This window comes from Natator depressus, chromosome 10 (genome assembly GCF_965152275.1).
Source record: "Natator depressus isolate rNatDep1 chromosome 10, rNatDep2.hap1, whole genome shotgun sequence".
NCBI classification, from domain to species: domain Eukaryota; kingdom Metazoa; phylum Chordata; order Testudines; family Cheloniidae; genus Natator; species Natator depressus.
The window spans coordinates 83,316,068-83,330,472 of NC_134243.1; positions in this window are offsets into that span (position 1 = coordinate 83,316,068).

Consider the following 14,405-nt stretch of genomic DNA (forward strand, 5'->3'; position numbering starts at 1 on the left):
GCCAGAGAGAGAGCGCGAGACCAAGCCCGCTCCCCTGAGTCATGGATTTCGCCATTTCTTAGCAAGGAAGCTCAGCAGAACACAAGATAGAAGGTGTGTGCATGTGTGGGGAATAGAGAGCTGGTTTCTGGACAGCGTGAGAGAGCCCAGACAGGAACTGACTAAAGGAAGCAAGTCAGAGAGAGACAGAGCCTGAAACAGGCCTTCACGGCAGCAAGGCTGGGCTCTGGGCTGACCAGAATGGTCTCTGCTTTAGCCTTCATGCATCTGTGCTGCCCTGAGGTCTCCCTAGGCTGTGTCCAGATGACTAATAAACCCCCCCGTTTTCACAGTGCGTGTATGTCACTGAAATGCTGGGCAGGTGCTTAGTCCCTGACGCATGGACCAGTCTCCATCGGGGTCGGTCTGAGCTGGGCTCAGAGCACACAGAGCTCAGGGTGTGAAGCAGGAGGGCGAGAGCCCCAGAGGTTCAGTCTCAGGAGGTGGGGAGGCTGCATGGCCGACGCTGAAGGACGAGACCCCCTTGGGCTCATGGAGGGGGTTCCTTCAAAGACTGGTCCAAGCAGGTGCGTAGCACTAGTCTGTGATAAGCTGAAGGTGTCCAATTTGAAATCACACTCCCAGAACCCAGAGTTGTTCCTGGGAGGGAAAAGACCCAATGAGGAGGGACTTGCCCCTGACCACAAAGAACCTTGGGGCTGTGCAGAGCTGGCCAGCTCCCAGCCGCTGAGAGATGCAGCGTTTTGCCGGGCTCTGCTCCTCAGTTGTGGATTTGCCATTATTGCAAAACCATTGCACAGGCTGGGGCAAAAGCGCAAACATTTCCGTGGCTGGCAGAGCGTGACTTTTCATTTTCAGTGCTGACAAAAGCTCTTGTCCTGTTTTGGCTTATCCATGTTTCAAATCCCTTTCCTATCAGACCTAGCTGGCAGTGCTTAGGGGTTGGGGGTGGTACTGAGACAGGACTTGGGGGAGTGGAGACTTCTTAGAGTCCAAGTTCTCCAGAGAGAAATTTTTGCACCACCTGAAGGACCTTCTGGCCAGCAGTCACCTCTCTCAAACATTTTCACCACTGTCCATGTGGGAGAAGCTCAGGCCAGCCCATGCTTCTCTGCAATAGCTCTTAAACGCACCAAGAATCTTGAGGGGCAACTCACCAGGTGGCTGGAAAAGCTGCAGTGCTGTGATTTCACAATCATACCCAGGCCTGGGCACAAGTGTGGTAACACTGAGACCTTGATGGGCAGATCATTGCAAACACTGCCCTATGCAGGCAAGCTAGGAATTGGCTGCTCAAGGCAGTAAGAGAGCTCAGGAAGACATGCCTGGCTTCTCACGCTCCCTCTAGTTTGCGGAAGTGCCAGGTTTCCTGGTTCATCCACCAGGACCGTGGCTGTGGGTGTGCAGAAACGCTGGTAGGTAAAATGCAGGCAAGTGTAGAAAGTTGGTGCAGGAAACATGAGGGTGTGTTGCAAAGGGCCCCTCTAAACTTGGGAGAGCCCCTGTGCAGCAGTGTCTTGTGGAGGCCGCAGTAGAGTGCGTGGCCAGGGCCGTTCTTGGGCCCATGCCTGAGAGAGGCTGGCACTCCATATCTGCTGGGAGTGTGGGCTGTCCCGAATTGGTCGAGGCCTGTCCAGTTAGAAATCAAGAGGCTGGGACAGCAGTGGGCTCCTAGAGCTGAATTCTGGGGTCCAGGGTGAGCCACACACGGATCAAGGGAGAACCCGAATCCAAGGTGTTTTACCAGGTTTGAGAGCTCCTAGGGCACACTCCCAGTCTGAGGGGTGGGGGGAGCTGTTCAGTAGGATGCTGGCAGTTCCACAGGCTACCTTTGAAGAAGAGTAGCAAAGGGACTGGGCCCAGCCTATCCTGTTCCTTGTGATGGTTCACAGAACAGCAGTCAATGGGTGGCCAACATGTACCCAGCACTCCTGTTTGGGCAGGAGCACCGGCCCCAGCAAACCTCCTGTCTGGAGTGTCCCCTTCACCCTCCTAGTCATGGCACTGTCCCATTCCTCTCCCCCCACGCTGCTTCTGCACATGGACCCCCGCAGGCACCAGCCCCCACCCCCAGCGACACCTGTTGGCAGCACTCAGGGCACCTCTGGCCATTTGAGCTGAACTGTGACCTCCTGCAGAAGTGGGCCCTGCTGTGCCGCAATAGGGGGACAGGGGCACCAGGGTTTGGGGGCCGCACTGTGTCCATCCCAGGGGCAGGTGGCTCCCTTGTGCGGGGCCAGCTCTGCATCACTCCCGCTCAGGCCCAGCCTTGGTCCTGCTCGCTGGGGTGTCTCTCGTGGCCCTGCTACGTTAGAGGAATGGCTCCCTCGTGTTGGGGATGCTGCACAGAAAGTGGCTCCGTCTCCCCACTGGCTGGCTGGCTGCAGAGTCACCCCTGGGGTCGGTCTGGGCTCTGGGCCTCCCACTCCCCAGCCTAGGGGCAACGGGTCTGGCTGAGCACAGCCCAGCCCAGCGAGGGCTCTGGCAGGGGCTGCAGCCAGGGGGCTCGCAGCTGCTTTGGCTCAGCTCTGGGTGTTTCAGGGCCTGGCCCCAGAGCCCCTCACGGGGGGGGGGGGGGGGAGCAAAGCTAGAGGGCCTGAGGCTGTGGGTGCAGCTGGCCCCAGCGTGCTGGGCGTCATTGCCTCCTGGCTGGGGGCCGTGGGAAGATGAGGATTTGTTTGCGGCTCTGGGGGCCAGCCCAGGCCCCAAGGGCCCACACCCCTCACAACCAAAGGCACAAGGGCCTCAGAGCGGGTGGCTGGGACAGAGCAGGCAGGGGTTGGTTCTCCAAGCTCCTCACATGGCCCCAGCTTTCCCCTCTGCTGCCAGGAGTTTCCTGAATTAGTTCCTGATTTTGGTGGTTTCCGGAGAAGCAGCAGAAGTTTCTAGACACATGACAAATTGGCCCTGGCTCCGTGGGCCTTGGCTCTCGGCGGGTGGGGGTCCTCCTCCCAGCCCCACTCTGCTGCCAGTTTTCTCCTTGCTTGCCCCCACCCCTGGCACTAGGCAACACTCTCTGTCTGTGTGATGCTTTTGCCAAGGACAGAACAAGAATGGAGTCTTAGAACTTAGTAAGTAATCTAGCTAGATATGCGTTAGATTCTGATTTCTTTAAATGGCTGAGAAAATAAGCTGTGCTGAATGGAATGTTGTCACGGAGTCCCCGGGCGATGCTCTGGAACTGCTCCCTACGAAGCCAGGCAGGACTCTGGGGCAGTCGCCTTCCTGTGAGCAGCCTGTCTGCAGGACACACAGCTCACACAGCTTCCACCTTCAGCATCCTCTGCCCCTCCGTGCGCTTCCCACAGTGAGTCCGCCCAGGCAGGCTCCTGGGGAAGCCAGAGGGTCCTGCCCCCCAACTCCGCAGTCAGACGTGACTCTCAGCCAGCCAGTAAAACAGAGGTTTATTAGACGACAGGAACATGGTCTAACACAGAGCTTGCAGGTGCAGAGAACAGGACCCCTCAGCTGGGTCCATTTTGGGGGGCCAGTGAGCCAGACAACCACGTCTGCGCTTCACTCCATGTCCCCAGCCAGCCCCAAACTGAAAACTCCCTCCAGCCCCTCCTCCCCTGGGCTTTGTCCCTTTCCCAGGCCAGGAGGTCACCGGATTCCTTTGTTCTCCAACCTTTAGCTCTCACCTTGCAGGGGGGAAGGGCCCAGGCCATCAGTTGCCAGGAAACAGGGTGTCGGCCATTCTCTGTGTCCAGACCCCTGTACACATCTGCCTTCTAGGACTCTGCAATGATCATACACCCTTACCCCACCACCTAGATACTTAAGAACTGCCTAGGGGAAACTGAGGCACCCCCACACTATTCAGAGGAAACATTAAGAACAGTCCCACTTTGTCACATCTCTCCCCCCTTCGAGATCAAACTGAGCGGGGTCACTTTAGCCAGTGACTTGGGGAAGTTTGAAGCCACCAACGTTTCCATGCATACCCCAACATCTCTCCCATTCCTTGGTAGGAGTTACACCAGGCCCTTCCAGTTTCACGCCCTCCCTTAGGTCGGGGGTGGTAGCACTTGCAGGCCGCATGTGGGAAGGTTTATGCGGCCCGTGCCCTTTGGCCACCCCAAAACCCCAAGGCGTCAAACTGGGATTGGGTCTTCTCCCCAACAAGCTGGCCAAACACAGCCACTTGGTTATAGGACTGTAACTTTAACAGCTTTCACTTCATCTGAGACCTTCTCAAAGCTATCCACACTGGATCTTTCAACAGGAAAGTTAGTGGATCCATTCACAACAGAAAATTTCTGGTTGTTAGGAACTGAAACTGTCTTGATTAAATCACTTTCACACCCTTCAGTTGCAGTAAACTGCTTGCAAAGACTCCATGAGGATTCCTTTCCCTAGGGCTTTTCTATGCAACAATTCACCCCTCACAGAAATTCTGCTCTTACCCTCTTCACCTAGGGCTTGCTCCAGAGGAACACTTTCCCGAGCAACAACAGACTCTTTCTGGGTCTCCCTTACATCCAGAATTACCTCTGGCCCATCAGGCGGATTCCTACACAATCCCCTTTCAGGCAAACTCACAGACTTCCTAGATAAAAGGTCAGAAGCATTCTCCTTCCCTTTGCCACACACAAGTTCAGGAACCTTTTCCTTCTTGCTACAGGTTTCTACACCCTCAATAGGTAACACAATCACATCACCTTCATGCTCTCCTTGTGCCCTGGCTAGGATCTCACCCTGATTAGACAGAGTTGCGACACCCTTTCCCAACAACACACTAGCAACAGGCAAAATACAAGCACCAGAATTGTCTGGTCTCTGGGATTTTACATAGACACTAACTGGATGCGATCTAGTTACAGGGCCATTCTCCCCAGCAGACACAAACTTAGGACCCTTCCCTTCCTGGGCTTTAGCTGAATCCAGAACCAGCTCTGAGACAACTGCACGACCCTCAACCATCACAGGCTGAAAGGCCCCTTCTGTCTGCTCCACAGACAAAGACAAGCCGGACACACTTTCTCCTTTCCCAGACACACAGCTTGGGATCTCTTTCCTCTTGTCCCAGCACACAGGGCTGGTCACAGACAACTGCTTGGAGACCAGGGTAGCTCCCTCCATAGGCAAGTCAATACCCCTGACAGACACAGGCACATTTCCTTCACTGTCACAGTTCTCCACCCAGCTAACAGGTAAGGTCCAGGGACACTCATCTTCCACTCTCCTCGCCTTCCCACCCTGCTGACTAGACACAGCCATCAGCTCACAAGGCTGCCTAGGCTCATCCAGACTTTCCTTACCCCGCACCTTGCCGCTCCCAACAGATCCCCTGCCCGTGTCTCCCCCCCTCAGCTGGGGTCTCAGCTCCCACTGTGCTCAGTGCTGACCTTGCTGTCCCAGTGGGGGTAGGCAGCGAGCTCGCTGCTTTCCTCACTGCATCAGAGCCAGCCTGAGCCCTCTCTCGGGTGTGCAAGGGGGCGGGGAGCATCTCTCTGTCCCACACAGCCCCAGGGGTCTGGTTACAGGCAGGCAGGTAGCCTGAGCCTAGCCGCTCCTAACCCCTGCCAGCCAGGTCATCTGCATTTTCACTGACCATTTCCCTCTCGGCCGATTGGTTCCCTGGATTCAAATTCAAACCCTCGGCAGTTACAGGAGCAGGGCCTGGATCCTGCCCCCAAGAGACACAGTCACCCCACAACAGGGTCTCGCAGCTGGTATCCTGGAGAACCCCAACGACCAGCCAGCCCAACCCCTCCTGGGTCTGCACAGGGATCTGGGCCATAGGCAGGGCGAGGGGCTTCGTCCTTGGGACCCTCACCCAGCTCACACAGCCCCTCAGCATCTGAGGCTGCACCACCCAGGGCCTGACACAGTTCTCTCTGTCCCAGGATCTCGCCACCCCAGGAATGTCTCCCCATTGACCATCACCTTCCGCTCCCACTGGAGGTCTGAGGGGCTTGGCCCCAGGAAACTCCACACAGACATATAGGTTGGGGTCAGGAGTGGGAGCCTGTCCACCTCCCCACCCATCTGGCTGACGGAGTCTATGGCCTTGGGACCCAGCAAGGGAGCTAGACACCGGGGCTTTTCGGCAGGGTCTCCCTGGTTCAAATCGCCAGCCTGCTCAAAGGCAGTGAGGTGGGCATCCACATCCCCCCCTCCTTAACCAGGGGCAGCAATTTAGTCTCGAGGTTCCCTGCGGAACTGGCCCCCCGGGGTCTATCCCCACTCACCCCGGGGAGGTCCCCTAGGCCTCTCTGCTCCCTCACCGCCAGTTCATGCTTCTGCTGCTTCTGCAGCTCTTTCTCGGGCTCTCGCTGTCTCTCTCAGTCCTCTTGCTCTCTCGGACTCAGCTCCAATCCTGTCCGTCTCCGATCCCCGGATGGGGAACCCGATCGTGAAGACCCTCATCTGGTCGGGGATAGGAGTCTTGGGGATGCCTGGCTACCACTCCAGCTGCTCCCAGATCCTGCTATAGCCCCATTTGGGGTCAGGAATCTGTTCCTTAGAGCGGTCATCCTCCTCCAGCTGCACGATGAACTGTGCTTTGGTGAACTTTCCAATGCTCAACCCTCTCTTTCTGCACAGGGTAAAAATGTCCTTCTTAAGGAGACGGTGACAGGCCTTCACTCCGCTCTTCCCAAGTTGTTGTGGACTCACAGGCCTGTGTGCTCTCAGCTCCCCACGGTTTCCAGGGAGAACCCCTAGTGTGCCAGCCCTTCTCGAGGTCACCTCCTCTTTTCCAGGGTCGAGCTGCAGACCCCTCCGCCCCTGGGACCGCTTACTGCAATCCCCTGGGGGACCCTGTTACTGCAAAAGTCTTCTCTCTCTGGTCACACTCTCCCAGGGTTTAACCACCCCCTGAAACCATCTCTCTCTGAATCTTCAGCACGCCTAGTCCCTGTCAATCCCCCTTCGTTTTACTGCTCCCCAGTCACTTACTGCAGGAAGCGCCGTCCATGGGGTGCAGTGGATCCCACCTCTTCCACCAGTTGTCACGGAGTCTCTGGGCGATGCTCTGGAACGGCTCCCCACGAAGCCAGTTAGGACTCTGGGGAAGTCTCCTTTCTGTGAGCAGCCTGTCTGCAGGACACACAGCTCACACAGCTTCCACCTTCCTGCATCTGACCTCGGAGCATTCAGCATCCTCTGCCCCTCCGTGCGCTTCCCACAGCGAGTCCGCCCAGGCAGGCTCCTGGGGAAGCCAGAGGGTCCTGCACCCCAACTTCGCAGTCAGACGTGACTCTCAGCCAGCCAGTAAAACAGAAGGTTTATTAGACGACAGGAACATGGCCTAAAACAGAGCTTGTAGGTGCAGAGAACCGGACCCCTCAGCTGGGTCCATTTTGGGGGGGGCAGTGAGCCAGACAACCACGTCTGCCCTTCACTCCATGTCTCCAGCCAGCCCCAAACTGAAACTCTCTCCAGCCCCTCCTCCTCTGGGCTTTGTCCCTTTCCCAGGCCAGGAGGTCACCGGATTCCTTTGTTCTCCAACCCTTTAGCTCTCACCTCCCAGGGGGGAAGGGCCCAGACCATCAGTTGCCAGGAAACAGGGTGTCGGCCATTCTCTGTGTCCAGACCCCTGCACACACCTGCCCTCTAGGACTCTGCAACGATCACACACCCTTACCGCACCACCTAGATACTTAAAAACTGCAGAGGGGAAACTGAGGCACCCCCACACTATTCAGAGGAAACATTAAGAACAGTTCCACTTCGTCACAAATGTAGATTCCTGTTTTTGTGTCTTTTTGTACTTAAGGTTTTGCCTAGAGGGATTCTCTATGTTTTGAATCTAATTACCCTGTAAGGTATTTACCATCCTGATTTTACAGGAGGCGATTCTTTTACTTTTTTTCTTCAATTAAAATTCTTCTTTTAAGAACCTAATGGCTTTTTCATTGTTCTTAAGATCCAAGGGTTTGGGTCTGTGTTCACCTATGCAAATTGTTGAGGATTTTTATCAAGCATTCCCCAGGAAAGGGGGTGTAAGGACTGAGAGGATTTTGGGGGGGAAAGACGTTTCCAAACAGACTCTTTCCCAGTAATATACTGGTTAGATGTTTGGTGGTGGCAGCGATAAAGTCCAAGGGCAAAAGGTAAAATAGTTTGTACCTTGGGGAAGTTTTAACCTAAGCTGGTAAAAGTAAGCTTAGGGGGTTTTCATGCAGGTCCCCACATCTGCACCCTAGAGTTCAGAGTAGGGAAGGAACCTTGACATGGTGGCAGAGCGGTGGGATTAATTTGTAATCATTTTGAGATTTTTGAACCAGAAGCACAGATTTTAAAAGGGAATTTTTTTTTCCTTTGGGCTGCTGGAAAGCAGGTTTTCAGCTGAAAGCAGTTAGAGGTTTTTTTTGTCTCTGCTTGGGGGCCAGAGCAGAAACAAAAGGGAATTGTCTTTTGTGAGCTGGAGTTTTCTCTACCTAAAGGCAGGGTAGTTAACCTCCTGCAGGGAAATTCACAAGTCTTCACAGACCTGAAGTTGTCTTTTACCTAACAGCAACTAGAGGGGTTTTCTGTCTATTTGCCTGGAGACAAAGGTGTTCGGGTTTTGTTTTTTGTGGGGTTTTTTTTTTTTTTTTTTTTTTTTTAAAAAGGATTTTTCTGTAGGCTGACAATCCTTATCAGAGAATATAGGTATCATATTACAGCACAGCAAAATTTTACAAGCCAAAGTTTTTTTATTTGTTTGTTTTATTTCTAACTCTCGGGTATAAAGTTCATTAAAAACAGAGAAGCAAAGATGACAGAAACCAAGATACAACACAAACTGGAGTTAGCCAGACTGGAGGCAGTGAAAGAGGCAGAAAAAAACCAAGAGGCTGCCCACAGGAGAACTATGGAGGCAAGGGCCAGAGAACTGGAGGAGAAGGAAAAAGAGAGGAAGCATGTGGAGGAGGAGAAGGAAAGAGAGAGGAAGCATGCACTGGAGATGGAGAAGGTAAAGGCTCAGCAGAATATACCAACAAACCCTAGCAATCCTTCTCCAGGTGCCACTTCCCATCCCAGAAAGTCCCCCACCTACAAGGCAGGCAATGATACCGAGGCCTTCTTAGAAAACTTCGAAAGGGCCGGCCTTGGGTACAGCATCTCTACAGACCAATACATGGTAGAGCTGAGGCCGCAGCTCAGTGGACCCTTAGCTGAGGTGACAGCTGAAATGCCTAAGGAACAAATGAACCAGTATGAACTGTTTAAAACCAAGGCGAGAGTCAGAATGGGGCTAACACCCGAGCATTCCTTTCGACGGTTCAGAGCCCTAAGGTGGAAACCAGACGTATCATTTACCCGACATGCCTACCACATTGTGAAACATTGGGATGCCTGGATATCAGGAGCACGTGTTAAATCTCCAGAAGATTTGCCCTTCCTAATGCAAATGGAGCAGTTTTAGAGGGTGTTTCCTGAGGAAATAGAAAGATACATCCTAGATGGGAAGCCCAAAACTGTAATCAAGGCGGTGGAGACTGGATCCAAATGGGTGGAGGTGGCAGAAAAGAAAAAACTGGTCGCAGTTGGAGCGGATACCAGAAGGGACAACCTCAGACCACATCCTACTACCGGGGGCAGCCCAAGTCCCCAACTACCCCCCAAGGAACCCTCCAGACACCTTATCGTCCCGCCACACCATTCTCCAGCAACCCACCTCGCCCCAGTGACCCGTCAGCTGGACGATGTTTTAAATGTAATGAGCCGGGGCATGTAAAGGCTAACTGCCCCAAGAACCCCAACAGATTACAGTTCATTGCACCGGAATCACACCAGAGGTCCTCAGGCCCAGATACCTCCCAGATACCCTCGGAGCGGAGGGAAACTGTGAGTGTGGGTGGGAAGAAGGTCACCGCATGGAGGGACACCGAAGCACAAGTGTCGGCTATCCATGCTTCCTTAGTGGACCCCAATTTAATCAACCCAGACATCCAAGTGATGATTCAACCCTTCAAGTCTAACTCTTTCAATTTGCCTACAGCCAAGTTGCCTGTCCAGTACAAGGGCTGGTCAGGAACGTGGACTTTCGCAGTCTATGATGATTATCCCATCCCCATGCTGTTGGGGGAAGACTTAGCTAATCATGTGAAGCGGGCCAAGAGGGTGGGAATGGTCAACCACAGCCAGGCTAAACCAGCCGTCACGCCTAGCTCTGTTCCAGAAACTTCTACCAGGACCCGGTCAGAGATGATGGACCCGGACCCCAGGCCAATGTCTGCAACAGCCGTAGTGGATCCAGTCCCAGAGACCCAGGCAGAGCCAGTCCCAGTCCCAGTCCCAGAACCAGACCCATTGCCAGCACTGAATCCAGTACTTGCAACCCCAACACCAGAAGGCCCCACCAAACCTGAACCAGCAGCAGCCAATAACCCTACACAAGAGGCTCAGCCGGAGCCTGAACCCCAACATAGTGCACCAGCGGAGAGCGGTTCACAGTCAACGGAAACAGCCCCATCCCCTACATCGCTCCCAGAGGGACCAAGCCCAGGTCCACAATCCAATGAGGAACTGATGTCTCCAGCATCAAGGGAACAGTTCCAGACCGAACTGGAAGCAGATGAAAGCCTCCAGAGAGCTTGGACGGTGGCACGGAGCAACCCACCGCCTCTCAGCTCTTCTAATCGATCCAGGTTTGTTGTAGAAAGAGGACTTTTATACAAGGAAACTCTTTCTGGTGGACACCAGGAAGACTGGCATCCTCAGAGACAGTTGGTAGTTCCAACTAAATACCGGGCCAAGCTCTTGAGCTTAGCCCACAATCATTCTAGTGGCCATGCTGGGGTGAACAGGACCAAAGACCGTTTGGGGAGGTCTGGGAGGGAATGGGCAAGGATGTTTCTACCTATGTCCAGTCTTGTGAGGTATGCCAAAGAGTGGGAAAACCCCAAGACCAGGTCACAGCCCCTCTCCAGCCACTCCCCATCATTGAGGTTCCATTTCAGCGAGTAGCTGTGGATATTCTGGGTCCTTTTCCGAAAAAGACACCCAAGGAAAGCAGTACATACTGACTTTCATGGATTTTGCCACCCGATGGCCAGAAGCAGTAGCTCTGAGCAACACCAGGGCTAGAAGTGTGTGCCAGGCACTAGCAGACATTTTTGCCAGGGTAGGTTGGCCCTCCGACATTCTCACAGATGCAGGAACTAATTTCCTGGGAGGAACTATGGAAAGCCTTTGGGAAGCTCGTGGGGTAAGTCACTTGGTTGCCACTCCGTACCAACATCAAACAAATGGCCTGGTGGAGAAGTTTAATGGGACTTTGCGGGCCATGATACGTAAATTCGTAAATGAGCACTCCAATGATTGGGACCTAGTGTTGCAGCAGTTGCTCTTTGCCTACAGAGCTGTACCACATCCCAGTTTAGGGTTTTCACCATTTGAACTTGTAATTGGCTACAAGGTTAAGGGGCCATTACAGCTGGTGAAGCAGCAATGGGAGGGATTTACACCTTCTCCAGGAACTCACATTCTGGACTTTGTAACCAACCTACAAAACACCCTCCGATCCTCTCTAGCCCTTGCTAAAGAAAACCTACAGGATGCTCAAAAAGAGCAAAAAGCCCGGTATGATAAACATGCCAGAGAGCGTTCCTTCAAAGTAGCGTTCCTTCAAAGACCAGGTCATGGTCTTAAGGCGCTCCAGGCCCATAAATGGAAGCATCGTGGGAAGGGCCATTCACGGTCCAGGAGCGCCTGGGAGCTGTTAATTATCTCATAGCATTCCCCACCTCCAACCGAAAGCCTAAGGTGTACCATATTAATTCTCTAAAGCCCTTTTATTCCAGAGAATTAAAGGTTTGTCAGTTTACAGCCCAGGGAGGAGACGATGTTGAGTGGCCTGAAGGTGTCTACTATGAAGGGAAAAGTGCTGGTGGTGTGGAAGAGGTGAACCTCTCCATGACCCTTGGGCGTATGCAGCGACAGCAGATCCAGGAGCCGTGCACTAGCTACGCGCCGACGTTCTCAGCCACCCCAGGACTGACTGAACGGGCATACCACTCCCTTGACACAGGTAATGCTCGCCCAATTAAAGTCCAACCTTACCGGGTGTCTCCTCAAGCTAAAACTGCTATAGAACGGGAGATCCAGGACATGCTACAGATGGGGGTAATCCGCCCCTCTGGCAGTGCATGGGCATCTCCAGTGGTTCTAGTTCCCAAACCAGATGGGGAGATACGTTTTTGCGTGGACTACCATAAACTAAATGCTGTAACTCACCCAGACAACTATCCAATGCCACGCACGGATGAACTGTTAGAGAAACTGGGATGGGCCCAGTTCATCTCTACCTTGGACTTAACCAAGGGGTACTGGCAGGTACTGCTAGATGAATCCGCCAAGGAAAGGTCAGCCTTCACCACACAGGTCGGGCTGTATGAATTTAATGTACTCCCTTTCGGGCTGCGGAATGCACCCAGCACCTTCCAAAGACTTGTAGATGGTCTCCTAGCGGGATTAGGAGAGTATGCAGTCGCCTACCTTGATGATGTGGCCATATTTTCGGATTCCTGGGCAGAACACCTGGAACATCTACAAAAAGTCTTCGAGCGCATAAGGGAGGCAGGACTAACTGTTAAGGCTAAGTGTCAAATAGGCCTAGACAGAGTGACTTACCTTGGACACCAGGTGGGTCAAGGAACTATCAACCCCCTACAGGCCAAAGTGGATGCTATCCAAAAGTGGCCTGTCCCCAAGTCAAAGAAACAGGTTCAATCCTTCTTAGGCTTGGCCGGTTATTACAGAAGATTTGTACCACAATACAGCCAAATCGCCGCCCCACTAACAGACCTAACCAAAAAGAAACAGCCAAATGCCATGCAGTGGACCGAAGAGTGTCAGAAGGCCTTTAACCAGCTTAAAGCGACACTCACGTCTGACCCTGTACTAAGGGCCCCAGACTTTGACAAACTGTTCCTAGTAACCGCAGATGCGTCCGAGCATGGTGTGGGAGCAGTCTTAATGCAGGAATGACCGAATTAAGAATTCCACCCTTTAGTGTTTCTCAGCAAGAAGCTGTCTGAGAGGGAAACAACTGGTCAGTCAGTGAAAAAGAATGTTACGCCATTGTCTACGCCCTGGAAAAGCTACGCCCATACGTTTGGGAATGGCGTTTCCACCTGCAAACTGACCATGCTGCACTACAGTGGCTTCATAACACCATGGGAAATAACAAAAACTTATTCGGTGGAGTTTAGCTCTCCAAGATTTTGATTTCGACATCCAACACATCTCAGGAGCTTCTAACAAAGTGGCTGATGCACTCTCCCGTGAAAGTTTCCCAGAATCAACTGGATAAAATCGTGCTTGAGATATGGAAAATACTGTTAGTCTTTATATACTTGGTAGTATATTTAGAGGTGCATGTGTCTTATTCACTCTGTTTTCTCCTAGAGCTCCAGGAAGAAATCACAGCCAGCGTCTTACCCTATCTCTGATTTGGGGTGTGTGTCACAAATATAAAGGGAAGGGTAAACACCTTTAAAATCCCTCCTGGCCACAGGAAAAGCCCTTTCACCTGTAAGGGGTTAAGAAGCTAGGATAACCTCGCTGGCACCTGACCACAATGACCAATGAGGAGACAAGATACTTTCAAAAGCTGGAGGGGGGGAGAAACAAAGGCTCTCTCTGTCTGTGTGATGCTTTTGCCCGGGACAGAACAGGAATGGAGTCTTAGAACTTAGTAAGTAATCTAGCTAGAGATGTGTTAGATTCTGATTCCTTTAAATGGCTGAGAAAATAAGCTGTGCTGAATGGAATGTAGATTCCTGTTTTTGTGTTTTTTTGTAACTTAAGGTTTTGCCTAGAGGGATTCTCTGTGTACCCTGTAAGGTATTTACCATCCTGATTTTACAGAGGTGATTCTTTTTACTTTTTCTTCTATTAAAATTCTTTTAAGAATCTGATGGCTTTTTCATTGTTCTTAAGATCCAAGGGTTTGGGTCTGTGGTCACCTACGCAAATTGGTGAGGATTTTTATCAAACCTTCCCCAGGAAAGGGGGTGTAAGGGTTGGGAGGATTTTGGGGGGAAAAGATCTTTCCAAACAGGCTCTTTCCCGGTTATATACCTGTTAGATGTTTGGTGGTGGCAGCGATAGAGTCCAAGGGCAAAAAGTAAAATAGTTTGTACCTTGGGGAAGTTTTAACCTAAGCTGGTAAAAGTAAGCTTAGGAGATTTTCATGCAGGTCCCCACATCTGTACCCTAGAGTTCAGAGTGGGGAAGGAACCTTGACAGCCCAGCATTGGGCTCTCAAAGGCTGAAGCTCCCACATCCTGGCCGCAGCATGTGGATTTGGTGCAAAGGGCCTAATCTTGTCTCCCCGCCCCACCGGTGTCCAGTCTGAGCCACAGGGCAGAGGGGGGCGTACCCGGGGGTGGCAATTCAGAGAGTTGAGGGCAGCACCAAGAGGAGGCTGGGGCACAGAGCTGGCTGGCCCCTGCATCTGCCGCAGG